We start from the raw sequence: 9878 nt of genomic DNA on the forward strand, positions 1-9878 counted from the left end.
AATAAGAGAATTGTGATATTTTTTTTCTGGGGTTTTATTCCTATTAGTTGTTAGGCCTAAGAACAAAGCAGATTGGTGTCCAATTATTGATCTCTCTTCATCCATATCAAACCCCACTTTTCCAAGATTCACAAATTCCTAATTTTCAATCAGGAGTTGACGCTCTTTTACTGGTATTATAAGTGCCCAAGTTCTGTAGTTGGCTTCTTTTGCACACTGCCATATTGATGGAATCCCATCATCATAGGTATTTTGGCCACAGAAATGAGATACTGCAGTTGGGGAATTTTACTTTTGGGCTAGTATGGACTTTACATCAGTTCTACTAAATCTACTTGTCACCTCTTCTCTATCGCTGCTGCACACACCATTCCATACAGATGACTGGTTACCAATGGGACCATCTTGTTAATTGTCAGAATGACACACCCAAATCTCTACTTTGAGAAATCATCAGGCAGGTTTCATTCTCAGAATTGAGACATCTATTCTTGCCCAATTCAGCTTGTCATTATTCCAAGTGCATTTTATTTATTGTCATGTTTCTCAGTTTGCCTCATTTAATTTACATTCTGCTCCATGCAGTGGAATAAGAAACCTGTCTCTTATGGGAATGTGGGCTCACTTGAACTCTCATTCCTTTGCAATAAAGAGCACAAGTGATTTTTTTTAATGGTCTTTATATGACCAAGAGATCATAAACATGGATTCACCCATTTCCTTAGGTTCATTTTTTTCAACTTGAAGAGTTGTTGTTGGGATGCTACTAAGATATAGATTCAGATACTACCCACTAATTCAGATTTCCATCTCTTTACAAATATCTTGCTTCAGGGATGAAGTGCCTGCACCAACAATTAGAGTTTCAGGATCTACTCATGGATGGCAAGGTTTACATTGTTTTAGACCTTCTTGCTCTTCCAAAGGCAATGCTTCATAATCTGCTTCTATTATGTAAAGAACCTGACAATTCCATAGTGGTGTCTTGTTTAAAGTCCACATGTTCCAGCCCCTTGTCATTTTCAAACATTGAGAGTTCCATTAAACTGAACGTAATGTGATTTACCATAACTGATATTTCATAAATAGGTCTAAACTTGTAATACTAAAATAGTGGTGTGTTTTCTCTTTCATGACAATTTACAAATGCAAAAGGTTGTTTTCTAGCTTGAGAAATCAATATTTACTTATAACTTGTGTTGTAAACTATTTCAGAAATGTTTTATACATTTAGTGGTCACTACACTGATTGATTGTGAGTTTTATTTTAGAACCCAAAAATTGTTTTATAAAATAACTGAAATATATTCAGTAAATGTATTTAAATTATGGTATTTTATCAATAACATTAGTTTGTGTTATTGTGAATAGGAATCAGTATTAGAATATTTAATAACAATTCAACCAAGAAGGGAAATATAATTTGGTAAATATAGGTTTGTTTTATTGCTGATAAATTAGAATCCATATAAGCTTTTAACTAGTAGGTGAAACTATGAAAGTCTATTGAATTAAAACTATAATGTCTCTGCATTATATAATTAAGTGGAAGATAGAAAACAACTATAAAAAAATATGAACTGTTGATTGTGGTAAAATACCAGAATCCCAGTATATACTAAGCATTATTATTTTTTCCACAATTATGGTTCAACCTAGAAACATGAAATGTTTTGGTTGGAAGTTCCTGGAAACTGGAGGGTTTGTGTGTTTGATTGAAATTAAGCATAAAGCTGCACAGTAGGCTGTCCTGCCTACCACCACAGGTATCAAACCAGGTTTCTACCATTGTGACACTACTGTGCCACCTAGGGGAAAACTGAGAGAGAAAAATGTGTATATTGTTTATTACAGAAATATATATTTTGAACTTACCAAAGACTGTGTTAAAGCCATATGCAAATTTTTTCTAAGGTATTTAACAGACTTTATAATGGTATACAGATGTTTGTCAAAAACTCAAGTTTTGACAATTTATATTTTACATAAAAATTCCAGGGCTATAATAAATTAATGCTTATTTAAAAAATGAAACTATATATGGACTTGGTGAAATAATGAATTACACCTGATTTTATTAATACTTAACTCTTAAAATAAAATTACTTATATTTATTACAGTGTTTTGTTCTTTTTCTGTTTGAGAAACATAAAATTGAATTGTTATTGTATTTTAGATGACATCTGGAGAGGTCTTGTGTTTCTGTTCGTAGAACATTTTGTACATAACAGAACTGCATGAAGTATTTAACATCTGTATATATTCATAGGTTTTAGTTTAGAAAACAGTGTCTAAAAAAATAATGGATAAATCAGGCTACATAGTGACTCTCTAAATCTTTAAAGGATTGAAGTTTATGATGTTAGTTTAATCCATGTAGCAGGAAAGGATTTACACTTGTTTGTTATAAAGTATTCTTAAACATTTTTTAGAGAGGAGCATCTGATTACTTAATTTTGTCCAAAGATTTAATTGAAGGTGATGGAACAGAATGTGATAAAGCAGGGATCGGTTATAGAGCATTTTTATCAAAACAGTCGTTGTGAAGTACCTCCTGAGACGTAAGTTGTACATCAAAGTTTGACAACAGATTGTTACAGAGTCTAATTCTGTAATCATATAGATATTACATCTGTTTTACATAAGAAATTATACAATAATATAGATGCAGCAAAAAAGTGAACTTAGTACTGTAATGTTGAATGTTTGTATTGATTTCTAATATGTTATACAAATTAAGATGTGTTCTGAATAAGTTCAAAACTAATATATAACTTGACACGTTTTGTGAATCTTGTGAATATATAATATTTAAGTAGATTAACAGAAATTTAATGTCTTTTATTAAAATATTAGGTTAAAATGTCTGTTTATGGATACAACAGAAAGCTAATAAGTTTTTTTTTTCAGATTTAAAAAATAGTTGCTTTTCAATTTCAGTTGTTTTGAAAAATCAACCACTTGATCTCTGGAACAAAGATGATGTGAGTATGTGAAGATACACATTAGGTTATAGTAAATATGTTACAAACAAACATAATAACTTTGTATTGAAGATGATATATGTAAAGTAAGACTTTAGCTAAAACTTTAACATAAGATATAATACAGCAATAACAGATATCTTCTGAACCACCTGGTCTCTGTAATGGAGATGATGTATGCCAAGCTACACTTTAGTGTAGGATAAAATATAGTAGTAGATATTTTATTTTAGATAGTATCTTACCCTCACATAATAACTTTTTTCAATGAATACTGCCCTCTTTGAGGCAAATTTTCAAAATCCTAAGCACTAGTCTTTCACTTACAACTTATCCACATGTTAATGATTACGCAGTAGTTTCCCATCAATAGAGAGTAACACAACCCTTAACGCATTCCAGCATCTTCTTCACATTTACACTTGTTAACCATTTTTTCAATTGGCAGTACAGATATTCGTTTTGTGGCAACATTTGTTGATGTTATCCTTTATACCACAGACCCTGTTTTAATAATTCTTTAATTCACATTGTTAAAGTGTGAAAAGTTGCTTTCTCCAACGTTCTTTTGTTTGGTTTGGAACTGTAACCATGCATTCACAGTTTCAGGTAGTTACAATTACTGTTGCTACAGGTTTCTCAACCACCACTACTAAGTTCAGTACTTAGTTATCGCCATGAACACGCTAACAATTATTCAATAAGAAATATCCATGTTCCTGCAACCTCACCAACTCACAGGGAATATCCCCAGTCTGCCCTGGGTGTCTGACAGAGAGGATACAAGAATTTGGACAGTCAATTCCCCACCTGAATATGCTTTCATTTCAAGTGTGATATCAAGTGATTTATCCAAACCTTGTGGCATTAGTTAATCAGGTTTATGCTGTCTTATCCTTATCTCCTGTGAATGAATTTGAACTTCCTTCTTGTTGAATAACCTATGGACTAATATTTCATGTTCCCTCCATCACCTGGTGTTTAATAAACCTATGGACCAATATTTCTGTTCCCTCCATCACCTGGTATTTAATAACCTATGGACCAATATTTCATGTTCCCTCCATCACCTGGTATTTAATAACCTATGGACCAATATTTCATGCCCTCCATCACCTGGTATTTTGGGAATCAACCTTGGTTACTATGCTTCATCTGTCGTGTATGACTAAAGATCATAGTTATGCATTTCATAGATCTTTCTTACCTTATTTTGATTTCAAACATTTAGAATCTGTTGTTTTATTGTGGGGTTTGAGTTGTAATGAATCGGTGAATTTTTCACGAGGATTCCTGTATCATAGATATTTTCCACAGTTATCAATAATGGATAGATAATTGTCTCTTGAAAGGTTTTAAATCATGTCACAGTCTTCTGTTTAATACAATGGCACAACACTATTTTGACTTAGCTCTTCACAGATAGTTTATGCTGTTGGGACCTTCTGATTAGGTTATGGTTCTTCCTTAAGTTTACTGAGTTATCTGTGCACAACTTGTGCATGAAACCTTCTATTTATGTGTAATGGTGTTTGGGAGCTTTTCCCAACTCATTGAAGGTCCAAGTTGAATTTGTTATCTCTATAATTCTATATCCTTATAAGCTTCCCATTTATTCCAACTTCACCTGCTACTTCTGTGTTTCAACCCTCCTACAACCCCTTGCAGTTCCCAGATTTTTTGTTCTTTATCCATTTATGGTTGAGTTAGTACTAGAAGGCATTTTAAGTGTTAGTGAGTCAGTTAGTTTAATATATTTGTAAAACCACTGTTGTCACATAATCTCCCACCACGTGAACTGTAATACTATAATTAAAGTGGTATTCTAAATGTAATAAACTGGATGATTTTATTATTAGTGAAACCACTGTTATCACATAACCTGCCACCACATGAACTGTAATACTATAATAGTGTTTTAATGTAATAAAATTATTTTAGTGTTAGTGAAACAACTATTACCATGAACCTGCCACCACACGCGAATTGTAATAAAGTAGTTTTTCTAACATAACCTTCCACCAAGTGAACTGTAATACTATAATTTGTGTTCTAACATAACCCCACCACCTGAACTGTAATGCTGTAATCAATGTCCAAACATAACCTTCCACCAAGTGAACTGTAATAATTATAATCAGTGTACTAACATAACCTCCCACCACATGAACTGTTATACTGTAATAAAGTAGTGTTCTAACATAACCTCCCACCAAGTGAATGTAATACTATAATTAAAGTAGTGTTCTAACATAACCTGCCACCATGTATAGTGTTCTTACATGACATGTCCTTGAAAATGGAAAAGTTGAAATTGTTTTCTCTTCCTTCTCCAGTTTTTTCACACCACTCAGTGATTACAAATAGACCAGGATATTAGAGAGACACCTCATTTCAAACGGAAGTTATTCTGTTGCTATAAACGTTTATCCTGACATCAGGTGCAACTGGAATGTATATATATATACATCATGTTTATCCTATTCATGTCATGATGTTATTGATTTTTGCCTCTCAGGAGTAGCTTTATTATTTTATTGCCCTCTCTTTGTTATAGCTGCAGTCTACAGGTTTTCTCTTTGTTATAGCTGCAGCCTCACACGTTTTCTCTTTGTTATAGCTGTAGCTCCATAAAATTTCTTTGTTATAGCTGCAGTCTCCATACTGTTTTTTCTTTGTTATAGCCAGCTCCACGTGTTTCTCTTTGTTATAACTGTAGCTCCATTAGGTTCTCTTTATTATAGCTGCAGCTCCAACACGTTTTCTCTTTGTTATAGCTGCATCCACATCGTTTTTCTATGTTGTTATAACTGTAGCTTCACATCGTTTTCTCTGTTATAACTGCAGTCTACAGGTTTCTCTTTGTTATAACTGCAGCTCCATTAGGTTTTCTCTTTAGTTATAGCTGTAGCTCCACATCGTTTTTCTTCTTGATATAGTTGCAGCTCCACATCACGTTTTTTGTTATAACTGAGCTCCACACGTTTCTCTGTTATAACTGCAGCTCCATTAGGTTTTTCTTTGTTATAGCTGTAACTCCATTCGTTTTCTCTGTTATAACTGCAGCTCCATCGCGTTTTCTTCTTGTTATAGCTGCAGCTCCACATCGTTTTTTTTTGTTATAACCAGAGTTCCACATTGCCTTCTCGTTATAACTGGGTGTCTATTATCGTTTTTTCTCTTTGAGTTATAACTGTAGTTCCATAGGAGTTTTCTTTTTATATAGCTGTAGCTCCATCGCTTTTCTTGTTATAACTGCAAGTCTATATGAAGTTTCTCTTTGTTATATAATCCGAGTCCATTGTTTTCTCTTTAGTTATAACTGTAGCTCCATATGCTTTGTTATAGCTGTATTCCACATGTTTTCTCTCTTTGTTATGCTGTAGCTCCCATCGTTTTCTCTGTTATAACTGCAGCTCCACACAGTTTTTTCTCTTGTTATAACTGTAGCTCCACATGTTTTCTCTTTGTTATAATGCAGTCCACACCTTTTGCGCACCGCACTATGTTTTCTGAAAGTAGCTCCACATTCCTTTGTTATAACCGGTAGCCCCATTATTTTCTCTTTGTTATAGCTGCAGTCCCATGCATTTTCTTGTTTTGTTTTGCAGCTCCACATGTTTTTCTTTGTTATAACTAGCTCCATCGTTTTCTTTGTTATAGCTGCAGTCTATATATTTCTCTTTGTATAGCCAGAAGCCCTATGCTTTCTCTTTGTTATCGCTGTGTAGGCCCGACGTTTTGTTACAACTGTAGCTCCATCGTTTTTCTATTGTTATCGCTTAGCTCTACATTTTCTCTTTGTTATAACTGCAGCTTCTATCGCTTTCTCTTTTGTTATTTGCACTCCATATGTTTTCTCTTGTTATAACAGCAGCTTCACATGGTTTTTTGCCAAAAACCATCTTTGATTTTATCATTTTCTTGGATGAATAGCTTATTCTGACCATTTTCATAAAATTAGTCTATTAGATACAGCTGCTTTTTGTTTCAAGCTAACTACATTTCTTGCATAAATCATCCTGATCTAGTAAATCCTGTTTGGTACAAACCCAGTATTTAGCACAGTATAGCCCAAGGAACACTTCAGCCGTTGGAAGGATTAGGAAGCCATTTAGTCTTATATATAAACTCTTTCTTTTTCCACATTTATGCCAAAGATAACTTTCCTCTTTTATTGATGATGGTTTTAATTTACAAATTTCATCTGGGCACACTCTCAGGTAACATCTTCAACGGGGTTTTGCTTCTCTATGGAATCCAGCTTCATATCCACTCTCATGGAGCACATAACAGTAACTAAACCTATTATATATCATTTTATCTCTGGTTATTGGATTCCTTGGTAAACAACAGTTCATATCAGTATGTTAGAACCTTGAGCCATTTGATGTGCTTGTTTTTGTACTGTAAACTCTCTTTGTTAACCTGAAGACAACCTCAGAAGGTTGAAACATTGTTCTGTACTTTATTTTAATTAAAGTTTTAATATCTATACCAGTTGTCTTGAGAATACAAATCTGAATACAGTTTATTTACATTATATTGATTTCTCTTTGAATTTATAGTTCTGTTTGCTATGTTTCTTTAAATGAAATGGAATTCCTAATTCCTAGTATGTGGCTTGTCGTCTATTACTTGGATAAGTACCACCTGGTCCCCCTACTTCTGTTGCTCATGGTAACCCAGGTATAATTATACTCCCTTTCTCACCAACACCCCTTTAAAACATCTAGGATCAAGGAGTTATTTATTTATGAAGTTTCTCCTTTGGAATATGAGACTTATTACTTTAAACAAAACTCCACTAACTATTAGGTAGAGGAATAATTTGTGAGCGTTTTTAAATAATTTCATTCAAGCATTACATGCAAGACTATACAATACTTCAATGCCTGAACACATTACACCCAAAACATTTATTATGATACTTTATTTCATGTGATACCTAGGTATATAGTATGCATTGTTTTAAACGAAATTGCAAGAAATTAAATGCGAAAAAGCAGATGGTGTCGAAAATGCTCGATTTGTCCACTTGACATTCCATTTAATGAGCTGAAAATGAAAGCAAAAAATTAAAGACATATGAAAATCAAACACACCATCTATTAGAGCAAAAAATTATCTACCAAATGACATGAAATATTTTGCGAAAGCGTTTCATTTATGAATATATTTTTTTAACTTGAAAAAATGCTCACGATTATTCCTCAACCCAATACTTTGGTGCTTCAAGAGAAAATAACGCCTCTTTAGAAGTGAACAGAGGATGCCATCTGGTGGCCAGTGATTCTTCAGTGGACATTTTTGCACCTTATCCTGTCCAACAGATCAAGAACAACTACTCCCTATACATTGTCTCACAGCTACAATGAAGATGGAGGAATGGTACAATTTAAAACTGTATTTAATGTTCCCCTTGTATTGTCCCAGAGTTATGAAGCTCATTCTTGAGTCTTTACACATTTTGTGTCAACTCAATAAGTCAGTTTTGTGTCTTTTCCATTCTTTCCAGATGAAGGTGGTTTTAATTTTAATTCAGAAGTGTGTCCAATTCATGGTTACTACTATTGGTATTCTCTTCTGAAAATCTTCCAGTACAGGACAGTACACTGACCATGAATGTCTCTTACTTCACCACATGGGACAACACTTGAGAATGTGTGTGGCTGCATATATACATGCATACCATGGCTCTTCCATTATATATTATTTAAAGGGTGTTTAGGATAGCAGTGTAACCTGCTATAATTAGCATTTTTCATTTCTAGTGTCATTTATATCCAAATTATTATTAGGCTCGTCTGTTTCAGTCCATTGATTTTTTACTCTGGTTCTGGATTATTGTTGTCCACTTCTTTTATTTATTATTGTCTAGTACTGAGAAGTCCAACTTATGGTGAACTGTTGTGACTCTCTCTGTTGATAGTTTTAGTATTCCATAGATAAGTCTACCTGGTTTTAATTTTACATTTTTAGAATTAAAGTTAAATTGAAATAGATACTTACCCCTGAAATACATTCACACCTCTCAACAATTGGTAGATAGGTGATTTTATGTCAGGCCTGCAACAAAGAAATCTGGGTTATGGTAAGAAAGTAGAGATTTTATACATTATTTTGTCACAAGAAACAACTTTTTATCACAACTGTTCTTTGATGTGTATGTGTATATTTACTATTCATGTTTTGAGAATAAGAACATTACAAACTTTGAATTGTGCAAATTTGTTTTAAAAGTGAAATTGAAAGACAAATGTTGTAATGATAATAATCAGATTGATACTTGTAACTTTATTGTTTGGATTCAAGACATGATTTTAGTTCAAACTACAGCTATTTTGCAAGAGGTTTCAGTATTGTGTTGACTTAATAAGGAAGTAAACCACTGTGTAACATGCAAACAATAATGTTATTTAAATGTTGCAAATTAATATAATTATTGAAATTATTAAGAAATGTGTTTTAAAATTTTGACTACTTCAGATATTTTCATGCAAAAGTTGTTTTATATACTTAATGATTTATGTAACAGAAGAAACTTAAAGCTGGGAAGAATGGTTCATTCTTGCTTCGGTTTTATGGTACACCCCACAGAGATTCAATCCTGATAAACAAAACTACTGGTCAACACTGGCTAGCTCTAGAGTATACTTACCGCCACCTCACTATTGTTCATGTTGAAATTGATGCAAGGAACATAACAGTTTTACAGAAGGTAGGGTCAGTTTTCTGACACAATAGTATTAGTGTTTACATTTCTAAATCTCCATCATGAGAGTGACATAAAATAATTGGAGATAACAAAGTAAATTAACTATTATATACAAAATTATTAGATGGATTCCAGAAGTGTATGTTCAAAATAAGCTATTAGTAAAGTAAAATCT

Source organism: Tachypleus tridentatus, chromosome 9 (assembly GCF_004210375.1).
Source record: "Tachypleus tridentatus isolate NWPU-2018 chromosome 9, ASM421037v1, whole genome shotgun sequence".
Taxonomy (NCBI): domain Eukaryota; kingdom Metazoa; phylum Arthropoda; class Merostomata; order Xiphosura; family Limulidae; genus Tachypleus; species Tachypleus tridentatus.